Source organism: Peromyscus maniculatus, chromosome 3 (genome assembly GCF_049852395.1).
Source record: "Peromyscus maniculatus bairdii isolate BWxNUB_F1_BW_parent chromosome 3, HU_Pman_BW_mat_3.1, whole genome shotgun sequence".
Classification (NCBI taxonomy): Eukaryota; Metazoa; Chordata; class Mammalia; order Rodentia; family Cricetidae; genus Peromyscus; species Peromyscus maniculatus.
In genome coordinates this window covers 141,354,388-141,380,105 of record NC_134854.1, presented here as the reverse complement: position 1 = coordinate 141,380,105, position 25,718 = coordinate 141,354,388, and the positions used below count along the sequence as shown (strand labels likewise).

The window sequence follows — 25,718 nt, the reverse complement described above, 5'->3', positions numbered from 1 at the left end:
CAATAAAGGCAAGTGTCCCCAACACAAAGAAAGCATACAAGATGCAAGAAGGCAAGCTGGCCTCAGGCCCTTGGCACATGCCCAGCGGTAACATTCATCACTGACTTTTGCCTTGCTGTAGAGGATATAGGCCAAAGTTTGGGCAGAGGTCGGTTTCAATAGCTTGTTATCTGTCAGCTAACCTAACCTGTGCTGCCCAGGGTTGTTGTGTGCTTCACAGAGATCTGAAAGCAGCAGGGACTTGGTCTAAATGACTTACATTGATCCTTCCTGCATAGACTTTGAACCTAGTGTACTCAGTGCCCTGCTGCATGTGAGAAGAACTTAGTCTTTCGCTGCTAACTATGGTGATGTCTAAAAGGAGCATCAGATAGGTATCTCTCTAGAGAATCACGTGCCCATTGTCTTAGTTAGGGTTTCTATTACTGTGAGGAGACACCATGACTGTGGCAACTCTTATAAAGGAAAACCATTTAATGGGGACAGGCATACAGTTTCAGAGTTTTAGTCCATTATTTTCATGGTGGCGTGCAGGCTGACATGGTGCTGGAGAAGGAACTGACAGTTCTACATCTTGATCTGCAGGCAGCAAAAGCAACTGTGTCCCACACTGGGCACAGCTTGAGCATGTAAGACCTCAAAGCCCACTCCCACAGTGACACACTGCCTCCAATAAGGCCACACCTGCTCCAACAAGGCCACACCTCCTAATAGTGCCACTCCCTATAGGCCAAGCATTTAAATACATGAGTCTGTGGGAGCCATTCCTGTTCAAACCACCACATTCATGGACCCTATTATGATACATAGGTTATGGTGGGGCTGTTCATGCAAAAGAGCAGACTCTGCTTATTAAGGACCTGGTCTCTATAATCTTCCTCAGTAACAGATGGTTCAGCTAGGCTCATGATTGTCTAGAATAAAATGCTGCCCTTCTTATCCTCTCTTATAGTTGAGTGCTGTTGAATCACCAAGACCTACCTGATGGCAAATTAGTAGGAGTGATGCTTAGCTTCCTGGTTGTACCCTCGAAGGGAAGCCATGGGGCTTTTTTCCTTCAATTTTGCATGCATGCAATCACATGATGAGTTGTGTCAGATCATGTAGAATAAAGCAGCATCCTGGGATATAGAGCAACAACACCGAAGGGACCTGGGACATTGACCACTAGTGGAAAGATTTCATGTGAGTTTACCATGTAAAACCAATCATTTCATCTCTATCAACCACAGCTCAATTTGTGTCTTAAGTTCTTCATGATTTATTGGGAACTTTTGCTTTAGAAAAATAAAACAAGATAGCAATTAGATATGATGGTAAATTCAAGAGAAATGGAAGGCAGGCAACCAGAACCAGAGAAGGGTGGCATCCTAATTCTAAGAAGCCCTCTTTTCTGGCTCCTACCTCATGCACAGGACTTAAGTGTTCCTAGGAAATACAGGTAGAGTCCGCTGATCAGAGTGTCCGGTGGATTTTTGTATTAGGTAATTCCATGACTTGATTCTCTTGGAGATTGCATGTGTTAACAAACAAATCAAAGTAGAAGTCGAAGCTGAGGAATTAGTTTCAGAAATGGCATCAACTAACTAGTGTTGGGCACCTAGCTGTCTATCAGTATGTAGCTAGGGTAGTAAGGTTAACAGACTATAGGGTTAGGAGAAGGTCTCAGATCTGACCAACTTTAATCATCAGCTTTAGTGTCTAAAACTCAATGCAGTGGTTGCTTTACCCCTTTAATTCTTGAGTCTGAGGTTGCTAAAAGAGCCATTGTAACTTGTCTGATCTGGCCCTCTTCGAGTTTCACAGTGACATCGTTCTTATGCAACTCTTCATTTTAGGATGGAGGCCGCTTTTTGTTGTTGTTGTACGAAAATATACATGTGGTGAAACCTGCTGTTTTAACCACTTGGGAGTATGTATTTAATGGCGTTAAGTATATATACAGTGTTGTATAACTATTATTAGATCCCATCTCCAGAACTGCTCATCTTGTAAAACAGAATTCTGGTACCCGTTAAGCAATAACTCCCCTCTACCACAAACACCATGTACTTCCAGTGTCTTTGAATGTGGTACACCAGCACCTTATGTTAGAGGAGTCATGTGCCCTTTTGTGGGTGGAGGTGGATGGACTCCTTGCCAGTCAGAAGGAGCCAGGGTCCGTGATGACCAGGAATGGGAGAAACTCAGACTGGAGCTCTGCATTTTCCTCCAGGGTGAGATGCAGCAGTCTGGTGTCAAAATGCTATCTGCCACTTCAACTTCTAACTCGTATTACTGGGAGATGTGGAGTAGATCCTGAATAAATTCTTTGGTGTGTGCTTTGCAGGACATTGGAGTAGAGTTCAGTAGTGGAGCATTTGCTGGCATCTGGGAGGCCTGGGTTCACCCAGAACCTCAAGATAATTACATACTCTATGAGGAAAGCTAAGTGAAGATGGCAGTGATGACCCCGGGATCCACCCCTGGACCCTGGGTTCTAGGTTAATTACATTCTCAGCAGTCCTTGGTACTTTTGTTTCTTGTCCCTATTCTTCTGCCTGGCTCCTAACATTCTGTGTTGACGTTCTCTTAACATCAAGAAAACTTTGCCTCTCGCTGCAGATGTCCTCTGTTGGTTTAGCAATAGGCTCCATGTCCTCTGATGATGCATCTGGCTCCCTGGCATGTAGGTGTCATCTCTGCTTAGGGATAGCAGGAGAGTAATGCTTTTCTCTTGGTGGCATTATGGAATACACACCCAGGACTGGTGCTCACATGTAGTCACATTGACGTGTAAGGACTTTATTCCACAGGAAAAAAATCAGAGACCCGAGGCCCATATTCTGTGGCAGACATTCCTGTGACTGGAGTAAGTGGCCTATAGCCAGCAAGAGTTAGGGTATCAGTACTTTTGGGGACTGTTGGGATGATGGAACCATTCTCCCACAGACAAGGAGCCTGGAACCAGCTATTTTTATGACCTATACGTGTGTGTGTGTGTGTGTGTGTGTGTGTGTGTGTGTGTGTGTGTGTGTGTGTGCAACCCCAGGTGTCATTCCATGTGCCATCTACCTGTTTTTTTAAGACAGGCTCTCTCATGGGCCTGGAGCTTTCAAAGGAAGTAACTTGGGCAGGCAGCGATTCCCAGAAGTCCACCTGTCTTTCTCCGCAGCACTGGGGTTACAGGCCAGTGCTTCTCTGCTGGTTTTTCCATGGGTGCTGGGTATTAATCTCAGGCCTTCGTGTTTGTGTTTTTATGACCATTCTTTTTTTTTTCTCATTGATCTTTGGTGTTTATGGAACTGTCTAGAAGGACTGGATTGTTTGTTGAGGAGTTTCTGACCTCAATCTAATTTTCTCATAGAATGAGTTAATCCTCTGAGGAGACTAATGTTGTGGGGCTCTGGCTCACTGAAGAGTGCTATATATGAATGCTGGGAGAAGAATATGGCCACTTTGGGAGGCATTATCAACTGGAACCAGCATGTGCCATCTCCTCTCCTAGCAAGGATGGGAAGATGATGTTTAGGGGGTGTGGACAGGCCTTTGTGGGGAATGAGCCAGACTTCTCTGGAAAGCCATTTTGGGGGTACTTTTCTCGTGCTTTGAAATGTGAAATTATGTTTCGCACTTAAGAGAGAAAAATTGGAAATAGAATTTTCTCTCAAACTCAGAGCAAATTATTTTTCTCTTTTTTTTTCACACATATCCTCTATAGCATCCCAGACCTTTCATTTTTATCATTAATGTTGTAAAGCGCTTTCTTTAGCATGGAGAATTCTAAAAGCTTACATGTAGCATTAATAATTCTGACTAACATACAGATAAGTGAACGAATACAAAAGAATATGTCCAGGAGGATTCCTTTATATCATGTGAAAACAGGTAGAACTCTGAAGTCAGAAATGGATAGAGCACCGGCCTGTGTCCCAGCTGTTTAGGAGATAGAGGTAGGAACATTGCAAGTTCAAGGACTTCCTGGGCTACAGAGTGAGTTCAAAATTAGCCTAAGCCACTTAGTGAGAGCTATAACCCCAAGGTAAAAAATAAAAAAAATTAAAAAGCCAATAAATAAAGTAAAAAATAAAAACGACTAGGGATACAGCTCAGTGGTAGTGTGCTTGCATAACACGTAGGACATCCCAGATCTTAAGTGCTATCCCCAGATGATTATTGCAAAGGGCGTTGGCGTTGGCTGGAAGGACAAGTGGGTTGTCATGGGCAAGGGCACACGGAGATGGGCCCCTTGGAGACTGGCAATAATATATTGCTAGATCTAGGTGGTCTTGGATTGAGACTTTGTTCCATCATTATTTATTAAACTGTAAAAATGTTTTATCTTTTGTTCTAAATGTATGGTGTATTTTGTAGATATAATAACATGATTTGGAAATCAGAAAAAATTAGTCTCAGTACTTGAGAAATGCAGATAAATATTTCATATTTAATGGTCTTTTACAAAACCATACTAGAATGATGGTAAATAAATCTTTAAAAATGATTAAACCACAAAGACAAAAATGCAAGGCAAAGAACACATTAGCAGTATGCACGCATGTGCGCACACACACACATTTTCTGCAGGGCTTGGTTTCTACTTGTTCACTTTTTCACCTGGTATTCACTTTTTGGTATCTGAAGTATTCATTTATAATTTTTTTACATTTTGTTTATGTATCTATTTGTATGAGTATAGGTGAGTGTGTGGGCACATATGCCCTGGCATGTATGGAGTTTGGAGGACAACTTGGGAGTTGCTTCTCTCTTTCCACACTGTGGGTCTTAGAGATTGGATTCAGACCTGGTGTCAAGTCTGTTCTCTCACCGAGGGCATTTTGGTAATCCCTGAAATATTTGTTGATAACATATTTTGCCTGAATTTTTTTTGTGATGGTATCTAATAACCAAACAACTGTAGCCCCTGTGTTCTGTGGATTTCACAGAAGACTACTACTCTTCCAGTGTTTTGTTTTGACTGAATTCAGTTAAGTCAGTTTGGTTTTTAGCACTCAGGTTTTTCTACATAGACTCATGAGTACAGGAAGTCCAGAGGCCAGGCTGGGTAGAGGAGGTTGGTCTCCAGTGCCTCATTGAAATTGATGTGTGTGTCCATTTTACCCCACAACAATGTCTTCCTTGGCCATGAGAGCTGAATCTTGAATTCACCAGGGAGATTCTCCCTTTGCATGTAGCAGCAGTAGAGAAAGATGGCAACAGTGTTTTGAGAGCTGAAGAGTTGATGGAAAAGTAGTAACTGAGTATACCATATGTAAGTTAACTGAATCCTAAGCTGCAAAGGAGGAAATTCAAATGTTTAAAATGTAACTCATCACTTCTCCAAATTTGGGGATTAGTGTCATCAGGCGGTTTTGGAAATGGTGGCTAGAAATGGGGCTAAAATTTGGAGAATTGGTGTAAGAAATAATTAGACACTAGATACTCACCCCACCCCCTTTTTTCTGCAGCCAGTTCCTTGTAGTGGTATTTGATCCACCAGTGTCCTTGGGTTTGAAGGAGGCGGTGCTTCTTGCCTTTTGTATGTGACCTCTTAAAAGGAAAGGGAGAGGGGTCACACATACTGTGTGTATGTTCTACCTCTGTTTAGGATATTTTGTATATTGATACATAAGGATATTGTTGTCATATTGCACTATACCTTTCTACCTCCATTTAAGATATTTTATATATTATCACAATTTTAAGGTCATTGTCCTTATACTGTACATCTGTTTACACATTGTTTACCTTGTTAATGTGAAACCTTAGTTCTTAGGTTATCCAAGTAGATAAGACTTACAGATTAATAGTCACCCATGCTTATCATATTTATAGTTATGTTAATTAAGTTTCCATATTTACAGAAACACATGTCAGATGTATAGATAATCTTCAAACACTTCATAGATGTAGAGAATATGACATTTAAATGTTTTGATCACTTAGAATTCTGTTGATGTGAGACATGATTGCTCCTGGCAACACTGATCTACTCCTGAGAGATTGTTGGACTTCAAAGATACTCAGTATGGAAGTTTGTTTTCTTCTTGGCAAAAAAGTGGCAGGTGGGCAAAGAACTGCCTTTGCCTCAACTACTGATAGTATGCACATTGTCCATTCTGGATGAGCAGGACACAAGGAAAAGTGACTGCTGAACCTTGCCAAGAGAGAGTAAGATGGTCTATCAAAATTCCTGCTTCTGAAAATGGTTTGTCAGATATTCTAGGCCTGTAGCCAAAAATGGATGCCCCAAACGGTGCTAAGAAACATGAGGTGAGTCCAGGCTGCCAGCTGTCTCTGTCAATTCTTGCAATTTTTTTGAAGTTTTTTGTTTGTACTTCCTGTTTTCTCAGGTAATATTATTTTCCTTCTCGGGTCTTTTATGGGGGTTGAAAACTAGATAGTTACAGATACAATCCTCTTGTATCTTAGCTAAGAACATATTAGGTACTAGAGTTAGATTCTTCAGGATAGTACATGTATTGGAGTGATCTTGGTAATTTGCCATTTATTTATGGTCTGGACATTTCTGGAGATTTAGCATGTGTTTCTTGTTTGATATTGTTCTTGATGGTTGTAGTTCCAGTTTTGTTTATAGTTTGCATTAGGTTTAGAACCTTCTTATTTAGAAAAAAAAGGGGAAATGTAGTGATATTTACTCTGCCCATGACCTTGGGCTATACAGCCTGAAGGAGGCAGTATTTCTTGCCTTTCTACATGACCTTTTAAAAGGAAAGGGAGGTGGGTCATGTGTTCCCTTTTTTCCTGCTTCCTGACATGATTGGACAGCCAGGTAGATTTGCTTCCGGTCAGAATAGAGTATGACTTCAGCTGTTTACTTTGTTCTGTATTTGTGAATGTATTTCCTCAATTTATAATCTTAATAAATCTGTATTATCCATTCAATAGACTCATGTGGATTTATCTTAACAGTTCCTTTCTTTACATTAGCTGGATACTGAAAGGCTATTCTCTGGTGAGCATAAGGCAGAAGCTCTCTGGACTGGGCAGGATATGAGTAGAGCTCAACAGAGGTGCTTTTTCTAGCTGTTTTCCATGTGACAGAATACCAACTTCTAACCTTCAGGGAGAATATTTGAACTCCTCTTTGACTAGAGAAGCTCAGTCTGCAGAAAGAGGCCCCAGAGATACAGACATGTCTACCCAGCAAAGCCATCCACAGTGAAGCCTAGGAAAGGAGTCCCACCTGCCGTTCAGAATATTGTCCTAAGCCTTTGTTATTTCGCTCTAAATACAAAGATCATTAAATATCTGAGAAAGACTTTAAAATGAAATTATAAACCAAAGTCAAATATTTATTTAAAGCAGAATCTTAGGGAAGAAATAAACACACAAAAAAAGGAAATAGATATCTCCTTTAACCCCATCTTTAGAAAGATAGAAATTGGAGCTAATTTCTTTATAGAAGAAACATCCAGAAAATGAGGAATTTTTGAAAATAAAAAGTATTATCACTGAGGGCTATGAATGGTTATAAATCAAAACTTAAGACTCTCTAGGAAAGAGCAACACAAAATTAGAGATGGAAACTAGAAGAACAAACACAGACAATCAGAGTGAGACATCTTACATTTGAATGCTAGGAATTCCAGAAAGGGATAAATGAAAAAGCAGAGGGGAGAAATGCTAGTGACCATCTGGAGCAGAAAGACATGTATTTTCTTGTTGAATATTTTCCTGTGTGTTCATGCAGATGAACATGCCAACATTGATGATACATAATTACAGTTTCAGGAAAGTAGGGACAACTGTAACTGTAGTGTCTAAAAATAAGAAACATGTATTGCAAGAGATTAGCAATCAGCTAGATTTAACAGGAGCATAGGAGGCTAGAAGACCATGGAGCAATGTCCTAAAAACTCTGGAAGAAAATGGTCTCTAGTTGAGACTTTTATACCCAACTGAACTATCACTCCATCAAGAAAGTAGAACAAGAGCATTTTCAGATTGTTACAAGTCTGTAACAAATAGGGAGTTATTTGAGGAAGTAACTGTGGGGAGAGGTCAAGGCAAAGGCAACACTGAGTTCAGGAAGTTCGGCTCCAGCATAGGGGAGAGACAAATAGAATCTGTGAAAAGAGATTCTTTCCAGCTGTGACAATGAAAACACAAAAATACATTGGCATGACGTACCCATGCTATATATAACCTGGAGTAGGATGGGGAAGTGATTGGGGAAAATTCAATTCTCACCTTAAATAATGGGGAAGAAGTGAAAAAAGCACCAGGAGCCATATTATTGTAAATATGGAATTAAATACCGAAAGATATAGCTAAGGGGTTAAAAGAAGTTCGCTAGGGAGGACAAATGAGAGTAAGAAAGATGTATGTTGTTCTCCTTGTTGCTGTGACAAGTGCTGGATGAGGACTTAAGGGAAGGGAGGGCCTGATCTGGGCTTAGTTTGAAGGGACAGTCCTTTGTGGTAGAGCAGGCCTAGCTGGAGAGGCATGGCCACAGGAGTGTGAAGTTCCATTTACACCGCAGCTGTGTTCGGGAAGCAGAGGAAAGAATGCTAACGTTTGACTTCCTTTCTCTTTCTTTCTTTCTTTCTTTCTTTCTTTCTTTCTTTCTTTCTTTCTTTCTTTCTTTGTTTCTTTCTTTCTTTCTTCTTTCTTTCTTTGTTTCTTTCTTTCTTCCTTCCTTCCTTCCTTCCTTCCTTTTTTTTTTTTTTTTTTTTTTTTTTTTGGTTTTTTGAGACAGGGTTTCTCTGTGTAGTTTTGAGCCTTTCCTGGAACTCACTTGGTAGCCCAGGCTGGCCTTGAACTCACAGAGATCCGCCTGCCTCTGCCTCCTGAGTGCTGGGATTAAAGGCGTGCGCCACCACCGCCCGACTCTCCTTTCTCTTTCTTGTTCTGTTCAGTATCTCAGCCCATGGAAGGCCCTACCTACATTCAGGGTGGATTTCCCCACCTCAATTAAACTGTCCCGGAGATGCTCTCAGAGACACACACAGAGATTTGTTTACATGGTGGTTCTTAGTTACCCAGGAGAGTAACAACTATGGAAGACAACGCTAGTTCTTTTTGTTTTTTTTATTCTTTCTTTCCTCCTCTTTCTTCTTCTTTTTGCAGTGAACCTTTCAGACCTATTTGACATTTATGTCTCATAGGGGACAAAACAACAACAATAAAAAAACCCAAACAACTGGAAAAAGCCAACAGGTTATGGCTGATAAATTGCTTTGTCCTTTGTAATTATTTTACATAAATCAAATAAGTCTGTGCTGTTCATTTATTCCACAAATCTTTTTTCCTTTAGTGTATATTATGTGCATAAGAGCAATTTCTTTTTTTTAGTATTTCCTGCTATTTTCTTTTTAATTGTGTGTGTGTGTGTGTGTGTGTGTGTGTGTGTGTGTGTGATATGTGTGTATGTATGTATGTATGTATGTATGTATGTATGTATGTATGTACACATGTATGTCTGCAGGGGACATGGAGGATGTTGGGTGTCACACTTCATTCTCTCCCTGAACCAAGAACTTACCTCTGTTTTCCCTCCTTGGCTCGGCTGGCAGCTAGTGAGCCCCAGTGGGCTCCTGCTTCGGTGCTGTTCCTACTCTCCAGTGTGGGGTTACAGGTGTATGCAGCCATGCTAGCCTCATGTAGGTGCCGAGGATCTGAACCCAGGTGCTCTTGGGTGTGTGACAAGTGCCTTACCTGCTGAGCCGTCTCCCTGCTGGCCCTTTCTTTCCATTGCTTCTTTTCTAGATTGATTTGCAGGGATCTTAAGTTTAAGAAACTAGCAACTTCCTGCCCTACACTTTTTTTTTAACATTTGTATTTAAAGAGTGGATCTCTTTATTTTATCATGTGTTTATGCGTAGTATAATAAATTTTGTAGTAATTCACTTAATTGCTATTGAATGTATAATACATATGCAATGAAATTTACTTTAAGTATAAGAAGTTTCAGTGACTTTTTAGTTTATCAGCTGAACCGCAGAAGTCACTGTAATTTGATTTTAAAAACAATTATATCACTCCAGTATAAGAATTCTTTATTTTTTCCATTTTATTAAATTTGTTTTTAGACATTTTCATACATGTATAAAGTACATTTGAAACATCAGCACCTCTGTCAACCACCGTTCCTCTTTAGAAATCCCTGTCTTATATTCATGTCTTTTGTTTTGTTGTGTGACCTCTTGAGTTTAACCAGGGCCATCTGTATGACCATGGGTTTGGAACTGTCCTTTGGAATCTGGTGGGCTCCCCAGTGGGTACTCAACAGAAGATCTTGACTCCCTGTTTCTCTGAATCTATCTGTAGCCAATAGTTTGGTGGGGAGGGGTAGGTCCTATGAGCTCCCCATCCCTGTATGATGATTGACAGGGTGAGTCTTGTTCAGGCCCAGTTCAGGTGACTCTAGTTGCTGTGAGTTCAAGATTGCAATAGCTGTGTCATGCCCAGAAGATGGCATTTCCTAGCCTTTCTCCCCATCTTCTGATTTTTATGTTCCTCTGACCCTTCTTCCGAAATGTTCCCTGAGCTTGAGATGTCTTAGTATAAATGTTTTATTTAGGACTGAACACCCAACTGTCGCTTATTCTCAGTATCCTGAACAGCCACGTTACTCTACATCTCACTGTAGTTCACTGCAAAGAGAAGCTTTTATGATTAGGCCAAGAGTAGCTTTTGCCTGTGGGTATAGACAGAGATATTTAGAAGGCAGTTGGACACTGTCAATTTAACTAAACAATGGTAGTAAGTTCCCTGGTAGAGCCTATCTGTCCCACATTATTATTCCTCAATTTCTGCTGGGCATACTTTGGCTCTAATGTGTTGGCAAGTCTCAGGTGTGCTTCTCCAGCGGCAAATTATCAGGGGTGATACATTTTGCTTTTCTTTTAAGTATGGGGAAACATACCCTACCCCTAATCTTCCAGGAAACACAGAACATGGTTTATTTGCTAATCACAGTGCTTACTTAACATATAGCAAATGCCCATCAGATGGATGAACATGCTAGCATGATTCAGGATTGTTTTCTTTAAGTGGACCAGCCATCCACCCTCATATATCCTTACAGTGGCTCTGGTATTAGGCAGAATGGGTTTCAGGGAGGAATAGCCAAAGTCTTTCCTGTTCCCTAAGTACAATTTTTCTTTCTGGGATATAATTATTGAGATTTAATACTCGGTGTCTTGAAGGATATTTTGAATTTTAGGAAAGTACAAATACCTCTGAGAGGAAGCATACTATGCATCATTATAATAATTTCCAACCCGGAGTTCCCACACCCCAGTGTCTCATAAAGGGCAGAATGGTGGCTAGAGAACTCTTTTTAATATTTCAAGCTACCTAAGTGGAAATTGCCTGTTTATCCCAGATAAGGCTGCAAAGAGTAACTCAATGTCAGGTTCCTTTGCTTCCAGCTGAGAATGTGTTTTCCTGTTGACTTGGTGTGGTTGCTCTGCCTATACTGATGGGGTGCTCTCTTGGTGGCCATCTGTCTTTGGTAAATACAGGGGCAGGGCGGGTCATCATCTTCCATGGTTTAGTTGTCTGGCAGCATCTTGTGAATTGCATTGCTGATATGACGGTCTATGAAAAGGGCCTTTGGAAGTAAATAAGATGTGGAACTCTGTAGGCTGCTCACTCAACCCTGCTGGGCTGCAGACAGATGTCAAAGAAGGGCCGCAAAGATCGGGGGTACAGGTCAGGGGTGCACAGAGCTGTAAAGAGGCATTGAAGACCAGTTTCTTTGGCCTGCTTCATCATTTTGTTCAGGGCTGTCTTGAGGTACCAGTGTTTCTATGCCTCTGTGTGCAGTCCAGATTCTGCCATGGAGCTGCCTGGCAGCAAAGATAAATGCTCCAGCAAGGCAAATGAACCCACAGGGAATTGGAGCCTCAAACCATGAAAAATGATGGAGATTATAGCCTACTTTTTTCCTTTGTAAAAGTCACTGGCACTTTTCTGGGACATTGCTTGCCCTGTAGAAGGATGTGTAAGAATGCTGTTTGGAAAACAAAGGGCTCTCTCTGGTGTCTAGTGGTTCGGCGTCTGAGCACTAACAGCAGAGAAAGGAGCTGCAAACTGTCTATGACTTTGTGAGCCATTTACCTCCTGGGTAGCTGAGAGCAGGAACTTGGAACTGATGTTTTGTGTTGTTGATTATTAAATGAAGAAGTGCTCAATTAATACACCCAACCTCCAAGACCATTTACAGCCTCTGCCGAGAGCTTTGATAACCAGCTTTTCTCAGTTTGTTTGGTATGTTCTAATTTTTGTTGCCAACCAGATTGTGAGGTCACTGAGTTCAGTTTTTGTTTTTGTTTTTTAAACAAGAAAGCCACAGTTTTCTCATCTGTGAAATCAGTATAAAAATGTCTATTTTGTAGGTTTGCTGTTAGTGTTAGGGTTGAGAGGTTTACTTTTGGTTGCAAATCTCTACATCCCCTTTTCCAGGGCTCGAACTCACAAAGAACAATATTCAGCAAATACCTAAGCAGGAGAGAGGTGGTTGTGTTTTTTGTTCTTTGTTTTTTGAGACAGGGTCTCATTATGGAGCCCTGGCTAGCCTTGAACTTGCTGTGTTGACCAGGCTGGCTCCAAACTCAGATCTGCCTGCCTCTTCTTTCCTTCCTTCTGAGTGCTCAGATTAAAGTGTGTGCTGCCACACCAGTTGGTCATGCTCATTACGAGATATACCCACCATTTTCTATGGTAGGCCTCTCTGCTCTCTCCACTGAGTCCTAGCAAGCATGGGCACTGGTGGTTCACCTTTCAGTCCAAACTGGATGAAGACGCTGATTTTTGCCTCTATCGGGAAATGGGCCCCACCCAGTTTGCTTTCCATAAAGAGGCTGGAAGCAGGCCATTACAGAAGGAAATGGCCCATCATTTCTTATTATCTGAAAAAAAAATCCAAACAAAACAGGAAGAGAGGAGGAGCCAGCTCTGAGGCACCTTTCCTAACTTTCACAGTGGACATCCATGGGAGTAAATAAAGCAAGAGATGCTCTCTCTTTATGGAGTCCTGGAGACAGTGTAAAGCAGGGGTGGCCCAACCTATCCTCCATGAGTGGGTGACAGAAGTCTGAAGAAGACCTGCCTTCCTTGCAGTAAAGTTAGAGATAGCACACAGAGGACTCCTAGCACGCTGCCTGCTGTTGGAGGGGCTTCCCAGAGGGCAGCTGTCATTAGCCATGCACCTTTGGCCTCAGCATGGATGAGTGTGTAGTGAACAGGACCTCTGCTGAGGTGAAAGGTCAATGTCCATGTGCTCTTATGGCTTACTTCACGGACACCAATACAAAGCTATGACCGACCTTCCTTCCTTCCTTCCTTCTTTCCTTTATTCATTTATTTATTTTTGGTTTTCCGAGACAGGTTTTCTCTGTGTAGCTTTGTCCTGTGTGTAGCCTGTCCTAGATCTTGCTTTGTAGATCAGGCTGGCCTCGAACTCACAGAGATCTGCCTAGCTCTGCCTCCTGAGTGCTGGGATTAAAGGTGTGTGCCACCACCGCCCAGAGCCATGACTTCCTTGAAGATCTCTGTGAAGTAGAGCAGTTGGTGCCAGCCATAAGCCCTAACATGGAAGACTTATGGATATGTCTTCCCAATTTAAAAACAGGCTGGCTCAAATTGATAGAATTGTTAAAACTGACAGTCAGTTTCCTCATAAGCCAAAGGGCAGGCCTGTGTGGCAGGTCGGTGGAGGATCTCTTTTTAGAGGAAGGAATCAAAGGTGTCATGGCATGTACAAGAAGCAGGTGGCTTGGGTGGGCTGCATGCCACACCCAGTGCTCCTTTATTGTCGTGCTGCATTGGCACCATTGTTGACAGCCTAGAACTAGTCATGTTCCTCTCCTCATCGCTCCCTGATGGGACATCTCACATCAGATGTAGCCCCTTTCTGCTTTCCAGGCAGGAAAGAAAGTGGCTTTTAGTTTCACAGAAAAGATGGGGCCCAGGAATGTTTTCAAACCTGGCCAGGTGCAAGGAGAATTTGTTGACCGTGTTTACCTTGGCTGGGGCTGGCTCTCCTCCCCGTGGTTTGGAGTTGGATTAGTTTGCGAGGACTCTGGTGGCTGTGCACTTCCTTTGGCCTCAGTGATGACGATGGCTTGTCAGGGTCACAGCCCCGTGCAAGCACAGGCTATCTGTGGCTGGTCTCAAACATGCCTGGCGCCACCTCAGTCCAAGAGTGGACCGAAGTGAAGTGACATCTGCCATATGTGGTGGATATCAAGGACAACATCTTTCTCTCTGTGTTTGGCTGAGTAATTGGAAAAGCAGATTGTCTGCTGCCATACTGACTTCCATCACGCTGCTTGGTTTTCAGTCTACCCCTGGGACATGCCTTTTGCTCTTCTCAGCCCTACGTGCTTGAAAGACCCTGCTTCCTCCAGTGGGTTCTTCTGCTTCATCATCCAGTTAGTTCTTTGGTAAAGCTGTTTTGTGATTGCCAAAACAATAGTAATCCTGGCTACTTTCTTTGGACACTTTTTTATGGGTAGGCAGTAGCTGGAAACCCAGAGGTCTGACTTTGTTACCTAAGGCTAACCCTTACCTTTGATTGGCTAGATAGCCATTACTTGTAAAATGAAAGAGATGACCTGCTGTGATGCTGAAGGCTTGGGAGGCAGGGGCAAGTGGATATCTGAGTTTGAGGCTGTCCTGGTCTCCATGGTGAGTTACTGTCCAACTGAAGCTACGTAATGAATGATACCCTGTCTTAAGAAGAGGAGGAGGAGGGGAGGGGAAGAGGAGAAGAACAACAAGAAGAACAAGAACAAGAAAGAGATGAACAGGGAAGATCTCTGAGGTCCACTAATTTAAATGCTAGAGCTAATTATAGATTAATCAGGAATCTTCACTGTCCTTAGCTCTTTGTATTCTACCCACGTGACACTCTGTTCAGCTATCTTTGTTTTGTTATCTGCTACCATGACCTTGGCTTTATGGAATGTAAAACAAATAAACAACAAAACCCAACTGTCTGTGTTATCAGGGGGAAGTCACAGAAAAGACCCAGCAAGAATTGAGGGATTTTAAATTTAGACTCAGGAGTCAGACAAACCTTGGGTTCTGCCTTGAGCCCTACCATGTAATTGTGTCATCCTGACCAAGCTGTCTTTTTATCCTCACTTTCCTCATTAGAGACAGGGAGTTAACACCAGCCTCTTAAGACGAGGGGTAAGCGTGGTAACATGGATGGTGTGCACACAGTGTAAGGTAGTGGTGGTAGTCATAATGATCACACCTGGGAAGGGGCAGGAAGCACAGAGGTGTGTCTTCCAATCCTCCCTCGAACATTTTCTGATTGGTACATTGTATTGTAAGGCCTTGCCTTTATCATTTCAACAGGCAATTAATGATTTGAGGAAATCATTTTAGTTCTAATAAGAACATGAGCATTGCTAATTATGCACATGATAGCGTTTTAATAGAGTGCTATGATTTATGGAATTGGGAGAGATAAACATGGATTGACTCTCTGGAGCCTTGGATTACTAGTGAGTGATTCAAACAGTCACTTGTGCTTCCTGCCAGCACAAATAAACCCCAGGAAAGCCTTAGCTTCTAATCAAACAGTGAAAAATGGGCAAGAGTCGGACAAGACACTGCTTTAATGAAGCCCAGCATTCTTCAGGTGGCTGCTGAGGAGAGTCCTCCAGTTTGCTCTCAGACAGAATTAGCCTTGCTTTGCCTTCTCTGGAAGCTCTGCTTTGAAGCAACCAGAGCCCATCAAGTGCTAACATTGACAGCTCAGTGATAGAAGCAATTAAGAGGAAGGGGACTTAGAATTTGAGCAACTGCCTTGCTCTGAGATGTTGGGGACGTCACTAAACTTGATACCTTGACAACAAGATGAACGTCACCTTGCTTTAGTAAGGAACCGACACTTTCAATGATCCTTTCTCCATTTAAATGAAAAAGTGTGTGTTCGGTGAGTGTTATCTTTTGGATAACTTCTGGACAGACTCAGAGTGGGGTGTGTGTGTGTGTGTGTGTGTGTGTGTGTGTGTGTGTGTGTGTGTGTGTGTGTTTGCACCTCGAGTTTAAGTACTTAAAAGAGTTCCAGTGCATAGTGTCCTCATTACCCAGAGGTCCCGATGAAAGTGGTGCTTTTTGTTGGTGATGGGTGAATTACACTTAGGAGGACTTCTAGGTCTCCTGTTTTTATCTTGGCAGATGATATTTAAGTTTATTGTTGACTCTTAGAAAGAATGATACAAGAAAATGAGGACCAGAATAAGAGTTCAGAGAGCAAGAAAACAGAATGGAATTGGCCTCTAAGCAGAGGATACATGACCAGTGAAGGAATAACTTTTGATAGAGCATGGCCGGGGGGTTGGGGATGCCTCTCAGTTTGTAGAGTACTTGACTAGTATGCATAAGGCTCCAGGTTCCAGCTCAGTACTGCATAAACCTGGAATGATGGTGTATACCTGTACACCTGTACTCAAGGGATAAAAGCTGGAAGGCTAGAGGTTCAAGGTCATCCTTGGCTAGAGGTGGGGATGGGGAGGGATAGGGGGAGAGAGAGTTAGAGACCAGCCTGTGCCTCATTAGACCATGTATCAAATTAACCAACCAACCAACCAAGCAGGACGGGATGAAGCTTAAATTGTCTTGCCCACCAGTGCTTCAGTGATTAAAAAAAATTATTGCTATTACTTTATTATTTGATATGTGTAGATGTTTTGCCGCATGTATGCCTGTGCATCACATGCGTTCCTGGTGCCCAAGGAGGCCAGAAGAGGGTGTCAGATTCTTTTGGACTGAAATCACAGTCTGTTGTGAGCTGCCATGTGGGTTCTGGGACTCCAACTCCTGTGCTCTGAAGAGCAGCCTGTGCTCTTAACCACTGAGCCACCTCTCCAGCCCCTCCAGTGATTCCTCAGAGACCCCACCTCAGGGAAATGTGCCACATAGGCACTCTGACTGCGAGGCCAGCACACATTGTGCACTGTTTAGTGATGAGCCTCTGTGGCACGTTTACCAGCCTTTCTGTAGCCTGTCCCTTCCTTATCCCATTTAAGAGCAGGATGGGGGTGTCAGTCTTTGGGGTGCTCACTTGCACTCTCTGCAGGTGAGAGAAACAAAATGAGCAGGCAGTGTGTGCTCAGCTTATCTTTAGGTGGCTGACCAGTTCTTCGTGCGGCTTCTGGTGCTGGACACGTTGTTTAGGTTAGAAGTGATACACTTAGAGCGGGTTAAAAAGGAGAAGGAAGAAAGGCTGCTCTTAGCTCTTCATCTTTTCTCCTTCTCCTCTTCCCTGTCTTCTCCTCTTCTTCTTCCTCCCCCTGGTATGATAGGCATAGGAGTAGACCATTTACCCATCTTGAGAATAACCCTCCCAAGAGCCTCCATGTGTGATGGGGGCAGTACTGGAGATTAAACCCAGGGCCTTGTTCATGCAAGTACCATACCACTGAGCTACATGCCAGCCCTAGTCTTAGCTTTTCATATGTAAAGTGACGGTAATAAGAACACCTTCCTTAGGTGTTAGGAAAATGAAATGACTTAGTATTGTTAAATACTAAGAGTACTGTGCCCAAGACACAGTTATCTAACATTTACTAGTCTATGGGAAGGGTCAGTAGACATTAGGAGCTGATGATAGAGTCCAATTCATCCCGGGAACAGGGGTGTATAGAAGGGATGAGTAGTGTGGAGATGAGGTCAGTGGATTTCTGATTTTGAGAATAGGTAGGTTGAGAGCAGGTCTCTGCATCCTCTTTGTCACAGTGTGGACACGCACATTTCCAACTGTGAGAACAGTATAGAGGCATAAACTGAGGCAGTGATCCTCCAGCTCTGGATAGCATTGCATACTGCTTCTTTCCTTCAGTCAACATTTCCCATTAGCCCTGGGTTGTGTATTGACGTTAGTAATAAAACTCATCTACCCCCTGCCCTTAAGAAAACCGAAGAGGTGTAGGAAGCTAAGAAGGCATTAAACAGGAAGTTCCTGAGTGATCAGCAACAGTGAAGGGGAATGGGAAGGTTTCCTGGGGAGCTGATGCTGAGACGAGATGAGTGAGAAGGAGCCAGTGAGAGGATGAGGGGATCCCAGTAGCTGCTGCTTCATGTACAAAGGTGTGGATGACAAATCCTCTCTGCTAATTCCACACCTGAGTCATCCCAGGCTTGCTCTCTATTATCCCGTCTCTTACGTGTATGCTGTATTTTTATGTCTCCAATGATTTTGGATTATATTATGAACATTGTCATTGATACATAGTAGAATTTATGAATTATGTTTCATTCCTCTGAAGTGTGATTTGTTTTTACTTTTGCAGACATCTGATTTCACTGAACTGAAACCCCAAATCTGCAAAGTTCAAAAAATTCTATTTAATTATTCATTGTGTGTGTGTGTGTGTGTGTGTGTGTGTGTGTGTGTGTGTGTGTGCGTGCATGTTCACACAAATGCCAATACGTAAGAGTGGAGGTCAGAGGACCATGTGTGAGAGTCAAGGTTCTTTCCTTCTACCTTATAGGTTCTGAGTACCAAACTCAGGTTGTCAGGCTTAGTGGCAAAGGCCTTTACCAACTGAGCCCTCTTCCCAGCCCAGAATTCTGCTAAACTTAACAGCTGTGTTGCTTGGAGTGTGCCCCATGCCTCTGTATGTAGCTCAGGAGTCAGCCAGAAATGTGGATGCTGATTATGTGCACTGCACAATCTGAGCTCCCTTTCTCTCTGCTCTTTGTTACACCTCTTATTTTTCAGCTGCCCCAGATTTTATTTGTTGATTTTGCAGGTTTCTGTCGAGTTTCAGCCTTTTCCTATAGTGATGGCTGCTACCTGTTCTTGAGGAAAAAAAAGCCTTGAAACATGGAAAATTTACTCAGTGTTCTCTTCTCCCAGGTTCTGTTCTTTATTGCAAATGAACTGATATTTGTAACGTGTGTGTGAGTGTGCATGTGTTTGTGTGTGTATGTGTGATATAGCTGATCATTATTACGTTCAGTGGACAGGCCAGATAAGCGACTTTGTGGCATTGGAAACAAAGCCCCCATAGGAATAGTTCAGAAACTGCAAGTGATTTTGTGGATGAAGGGACACATGTGTGTATTGCAGGAGGACTGGAAGGACACACAGCTTAGAGGAGGGTAGAGGTCAGGTCATCCAGAGCCCTGTGTATTACCTCATCCTGTGTGCTGTGACAGAGAGTGCTAATTGTAACAGTAAAACAAGCAGAACTGTGTCTTGGATTCTTTGCTTGGTAGCTGTCTGAAGGATGAGTTAGAGGAGATGAAAGATGGTTGGAAATTCATTTCTAAAGCAGAGTACACGTTTCTCCTCTGTAAGCTGATGATTAATGTCTGTTATGGCTTGAATCACTTGGCTTTCCTGGAGCTTAGAGTTCTTGCAAGGCTGTCTTTTGCAGAGCCCTATATGCGGATCTTTCAGCCTAATCTTTAACTGATGCCATTAGCAAGAAAAAAATGCTTGTTGGTATGTAATGGCCTATGAACAAATTCAGGAAGTAGGCAAAAGACAACACATACAAATTCACTCTAGGTAGTTAACAGCCTTTGAATTCGTCTGGCTTTTGCTTCGTACTGCTGGTGTCACTATTGGAGGCTGATTGTGTCACGACTGCTATTATCTGCCTCCCCCCGCCTTAGTTCTATTAGAGGACATAGCCCTGTCAGAACTTGGAATGCACAGTAATGATTCTTTATACCGGGGTGTTGGTATTGGAGAGGGTGGGGATGCATTCCCCTCTGGTCCCCTGAGAACTCCAGGCGGAACTCATGACAGTAGCAAGGCATATCAATTGGTTGGTTCTAAATCAATAGGAAATTCTTGTCTCTAGATCAATAGAAAAGTAGATTTGCCCAGCCAGGAAGTCCCCCACATCCCCCCCTCCCCAACCCATGGTGGTGTGTACGCTTCCTGGAGAGCAGAGTGCTTAGGCCTTGCTGAGTCAGAGTGTGTCCTTTGTTTGGGGGGAAGGGTAGTTGGGCCCAGCTTCTGTTCTTAACACTCTGGCTTGCCCCACCTTGGTGGGAGTTCAGGTTTTGGGTGCTTCAGGAATTAGGATGCTGCCTTGGAAACTGGCAGCTCAAGACCTCCCGGGGCTGTGGAGGCAGCAACATAATTCCTTTGAGCTGCGGTTGGCACACCACGTGGAAGCCAAGGTTTTCCTCTGTGAAGTGAAGGCCCAGGGTGGTGAGCTGTGAATTACCTTGTTGTGTTTTGATTTCCGCAGATGTCACTTTGAGAAGTCTAAGTATTTGCTGTCTGCACTATGTGCTGAGTTTACAGACATGGTACACTTTTCCCTATTGGCCATTCTCTTAGAGTTGTCAAAATACCAAGAAATGGGAGAAATGTGCCTGTGGCAGAGAGTGTTCATGTTAGATCATACCATGTGATTACTAACCTATTGATCCTGGAGGCATCGGGCCTCTGTTTGGACCGACCTCTCTTGGGTTGTGCCCTGAGACCTCTTCCAAGCTGGTCTCTTGGTTCCTTGCCTTTGCCTGAAGTCTCTGCCAGTGCAGTGGCTCATATGGCTCCAGACACCGTTTCCTGGCTTTACCTATTGACCACTGCCCGTTATATTGGAAGGAGAGTGAGGAAACACAGTCACTAGTTCATGTTGCTCCATGCGTGTGAGTCCCTAGGACCAGGGAGAGAGATCAGAGGAATACAGGAGGGAGGGAGGGTGCGGGAAGTCTCCCATCCAGGCCTTTGTAAACTTGGGGCCTGCTTTCTTAGCCCTTTATCTCAAGTATTTAGCATGATGTTGAGTAGATGCTTAGGAGACGAAAACCCCCGGCCCCGCTGTGATTGGTGGTTAGGTCTGTGATTCTGCCATGACTTTTGTCTGTGCAAGGCTGAATCGTTTCAGAATTCTTCGAATTTTTGGATCTGGAATTTTTTTCTCACTCTCATCCTTCTTAATACGGCTTCAGAAAAAGGGCTCTGGGGGAAAGGGTATGGTCTTAATATGGGGACAAGCCCCAAGGGAGAAACGCTCCCTTTAGATGGAGAGCTTGGAACTGAGGCACAACTTAAAGAGAGGACAGGTCTGGCTGCCCCGCCTGGTGTTCCGTTGAGTAAGCCAAGCTTGCTTCAGTGCTGGGTCTTGGCCCAGGATGGAGAGTATCCACTAATGAGGCAAGTGACTTCAAGAAGATCAAAATAATTAGTCAGTTTTCACTGCAAACATGAGTCACCATTTAAAGACATCATGTTCTGGTTGGAGAGCTAGGGGGTTGAGATAGAAGACTCCTGCCTCCTATTCCCCAGGGGTGCCAAGTGTGTCTGAGAAGCCTACTAGCTGTGGATAAGGGAGGCAGACTTGAGTTCCACTCTGCCTGCTTTTGGTTTTCTCTTTTCCCATATCCAGTGGAACGGGAGATGAGGGACTTGGTATACCATCCGAGGTCTGGGGGCTAGAACAGGTGACCTGGATGCAGGTGGGTAGTGTGACATAGAGAAAGCTGGCATTGCTTGCCAGGTCTGCGGGGGCTTCCATGGAGTGTTTGCTGGACTCTTTCTAGCCAGAGTGACACCAGCCCCAGCTTGGGGACAGGGAGAAAGGCTGGGTACTCTCTGTGTCCTGGATAATCCTATCTGGCAGGGAGAGATGTCCTTGGCATTGAGGGCAAGTTTGCATCACACAGCTTTTCCTTGGTGGATCCCAAGTGGGCGAGTTGGCCTGGGTCTGGGAAACTAGTTGGCCTCTTCTCCAAAGGCTGACTGGGGGTAGGGTGACCTGATAGGGTCACAAGTCTGCCCCTGTCTGGCTAAAGTCAGAGGTGGGTCTGTTGGAACAGAACTTACTTTAGAATCAAGAGCCCTGGCCCAGAGAGACCAAGCCTGGGACCTCTCTTCTCGTGAATTGCCTCCAGCCAGATGGCTAATGGAGTGGGCAGGGCTGACAACACACCACTGCCACTGCTTGAGCAAGCCATAGGCATGTGCTCTCTGGGGTGTCTGACCTGGGTGAGTGACCTTGGCCAAGGAAAAAGTGTGCAGGATCTTCAAGTGGAAAATCTCAGACAGGGAGGCCCTCTTCTGTCACTTCCCGAGTAGGTGACCATATCATTAAAATTCCTCGACCTTCTCTCCTCCTCTCCCCCCCCCCCCCCGCAGATGTCTTTTGAATGCTCATTGGGATGAGTGCTAGAAATGCAGTGGGGAACAATATGAAGAAGGTGGACATTTAATTTGAAGAAAGAGAGAAGTGACGCAAACATCCTAATGAAGTCAGACAACTTCAGATACCCCTAAGTGCTCTGTGGAAGATAGTGTTGTGGGCGGGATATATCTAGGTATGCGAGTACCTTAGACCACACAGGAGAGAGGCCTCCCCAGTGGAGTTCTGTGTGGACTTCATGGGCCTGGGAGAAGGTTGTAGTGTAGGGGGAGTCACAAAGACATGGCTCTCAGGCAAGCAAGACTAACCTGCAAGTGGTCAGGATGCTTTTGATTGCAAGCTCTTGCTGCGTTGAACCACATAAATGGTGGGTTCATTTGTTAGTGTTTAGCACAACCCTAACTGATACCATATGAATCACTGTATGTAAGAGTGCAGAAGATCTGAAGCAGATGTGGAGACTTCAGCACTGAGGAGTAAGTGCGGTGTCTGCCTCCCTCCACACTGGAGCTGATGGGATAGCCAAAGGGATGCTCGTCTCCACCCAAGCTTAATGGCGCAGTGATTTCAGCTCTTCTAGCTGTGAGCCAGAGGTCCTGTCTCATGTAATGTTCGCTCTGAGGAGCATTTCCAGATTCTTGTCACCGGGAGCTCTTGGTCCTCTAATTAAGTAGTAATGTGCTTGTCCAATAAGTACCATATGGTTGTAATGAATCAAGACCGAATTATCTTAGCTGTGAAAATTAATATTAGTATCGATGACAGTAAAACTCACATTTTTATGTCTCTTTTTTTTCTTTGTAATGGCTCAGAATGCAAGGATTAAGACTGAATGTCCAAATATTCCACCACTTTAACCTAACAGGTAAAGGAATACCTACAGAGAAGACAGGGAAATGACTTAAGACTCAAAGAAGAGACTCAAATCCTTCCTTTTGTTTTATTTTATTTCATTAAAAGAAACTAAGTCATATAGATAGCTGTTCTTTTATAGCAATGAGTTAGAATGGTGACAAGATTAGGGAAACATGCTTATCAGTGCCACAGAGGGGATGTGACACAAATAAACCAAAGATAATTGTCTTGCACAGCCTGACGCAAGTGGGGAGAATCAGCAGAGACGTGCACTAGTGAACCTTGTCTGGAGGGAGGACACCATGGAGAGAGAGAGGAAAGGAAAGGGAGCCTGTCTAGAGCCTCACAGCCTGGGCAGGGGAGGCGAGGCCCGGGAGGACGGGGAGGAGATTCATCATGGAGGGGTGACTGAGTGGCAGGGGCGGTTCTGCTTAGGAGGCTGGCGTTATCCCAAGAGAGACAGGGATGCATCGTGAGGGCTCTTAAGAGCGGAGTGACATTGCCCAAGTGAGATGTGGGGTGACAGGACTCACAGGTGAAAGGTAGGGATAATCTGCCCATCCACAGAGTAGGGTAAAAGATGGGGTGATGGGTGCCTAAGCCAAGGGTAGGTGATGGTTATCCAAGTTAGGGGCATGGCAGGGTGTCTGGGTTAAAGGCTTGGTGACTGTTGCCCAAGTGAAGCTTGCCCTGGTGAAGCCTGGGGTGGGGGGCGCAGGAGTTTTGCACAGGACAATTACTTAGGAACAATAACAGAAAGTGCAAACATCTCCACGCATCAGCTTGCCCCCAGTATGCTTTTTTCACTGAACAGACTGGTGTGCCGGCTTTCTGGCTCACTCAGGAGGTGAGAGTTTGTGTTGGGGCTTCACAGGGCTGTAGGAAAGAGCTGCCAGGCACAGACTTCTACGCAGTTCCTAAGAAAAATGGAGACAGGGTCCTGGTCAGCCCTCCCTTCCTAGAACCTGCTGCGTAACCCGAAAGACTTTTTTATTCATCTGGTGTTGTTAGTTTTGTTAAGTGCTGATCAGCCCCCCATCAGAGCTTGTGATTAAGGTCATCATACAGTTTATCATCTTTCTCTCTTGAGATACTGTTAATAGCAATATGGGAACAACAGGTATACGCCCACTGGCTCAGGTAAGCCAGAACCTTTGGTCACGCTGTTTATGATCCTTGACATGCCTAGAGCACCATTTGTAAGCAGACACTGTGAAATGAACGTTATATACCAGGCGTCTTGTGCCAAGAGTGGGGCCACCTTCTTTCCTTTCTGAACACATCCTCACAGGATGTCACAGGACCTGCCATCCTCACCTGATTTGGTTTGTGCCTCAGTTTCCCAGTAGAGGGGGAAATGGTTGTCTGTCTCTTGCAGTGGGAGTGAAGCTGAGATGAATGGCTGTGGCTTTCCATTAGACCAGTGTTTGCCATGAGCACCGTGTACACATTGGCTGTCAGCGAGAGCCTCTCAGTGACTTGCTAACTTGCACACTGTTTCCTCATCTGGGAAGCAGGGAGAGTAATACCTGCCTTTTAAGGGCCTGGAATTCAATGAAAGTTACCCCGACACTTCCCTAAACTCAACACCAGACATCAAAGGATGGGTTTAATACCTTCCATGCAAGTTCACAGATTTACTGCACAGTTTATTTAGATGTGGAATACCTCCCCATAGTGGCAGAGGAATTGCCCAAGGGGAAGGAAGCAAATGAGAGCAATGTGTGTCCTTACATGGGGAAAGGGAACAAGGACCCAGAATGACAAAGGGCTGGACTTCTGAGTACCCTCAAGCAGTTAAGAAACTCCCAGAGCAGGTGGCTTTTCTTTAGTATGAAAAGCAGAGGGGCTTTCTTTCTCATCTAATTATTAACCAGACTTGACCCTGCTTTGCCTCCAAGATCAGATTAGATGGTGTGTGCTCAGGGCAATGTGGGCATAGACCAGATGGGCTTTCTCTAACTAAGGAGGGGATGTTCATAAGGTGGCTGGCTCCTTCCCTTCTAGACCTCACCCAGAAACAATGGAGACTGAAAGCTCTTCTATGAACTTTGAAGATTACTTGTGCTGCATTAAGTTTCTCTATGAAATAGGAAGTCATTTAAAACTGTTTCTGTAATGGAAGGTTCTGAACATAATGAAAGTGTGGAAATTCACAGGTAGGGTCTCCTTGTCTCCACTTCCAGCTCCAGCTTCAGTGGTTTTCAGTATACCATAATATACACAAAGGACCTGTAGGGTTAAATTTAAAAATTTTTTAAAAGATAAAAAAAAAAAACTCTCATACAACATTGTGAGACAAGAACCCTCCAAAGATTCTGATGAGTACATTTTCTGTTGTCCATCTTCTGTTGGGCATGCAGCCTGTCCTTAAGAGTAGTTTGTTTTCCCAGTGGGACCCCCTTGGAGAAAACTAAATTCTCATTTGCAAGTGGTTATGGGTTGGAGACAGCTTCTGGGCTAGGGACGGGGGTGGGATGGGGTGGGGAACATATTACTTCTTCTTTCACTTCTAGAACCCCATCTGATGCAGACCTGTGCAGGCCCTGTGCATGCTGCCTCAGTCTCTGTGAGCTCCTAAGTGCATAGATCCTGTTGCTTTAGAGGGTCATGTTTCCTTGGTGCCCTCCATTCCTTCTGGCTTTTACACTCTTTCTGCCTCCTCTTCTGCAGGTTCCCTGAGCCCTGAGGGGAGGGATTTGATGGAGACATTCCATTTAGGGCTGTGTGTTCTAAGGTCTCTTACTCTTCGCATATTCTCTGACTGTGGGTCTCTGTATTTGT

General features: G+C 43.9%; 1 protein-coding gene and 1 pseudogene across 46 annotated transcripts in view; both read left to right on the top strand.

Moving 5' to 3' along the window:
• The window catches only part of Cacna1c (calcium voltage-gated channel subunit alpha1 C), a 658,960-nt gene that overhangs the window by 179,217 nt on the left and 454,025 nt on the right, over positions 1–25,718 (top strand). The gene's annotated exons all lie outside the window — the stretch shown is intronic.
• LOC143272487 (ribosomal protein uL24-like pseudogene) overlaps positions 8,701–25,718 on the top strand; it is a 43,993-nt pseudogene continuing 26,975 nt past the window's right edge. The window contains exon 1 of the transcript XR_013050107.1: positions 8,701–25,718. This exon is cut by the window's right edge and continues 26,975 nt beyond it. The product of XR_013050107.1 is annotated as a ribosomal protein uL24-like pseudogene (transcript).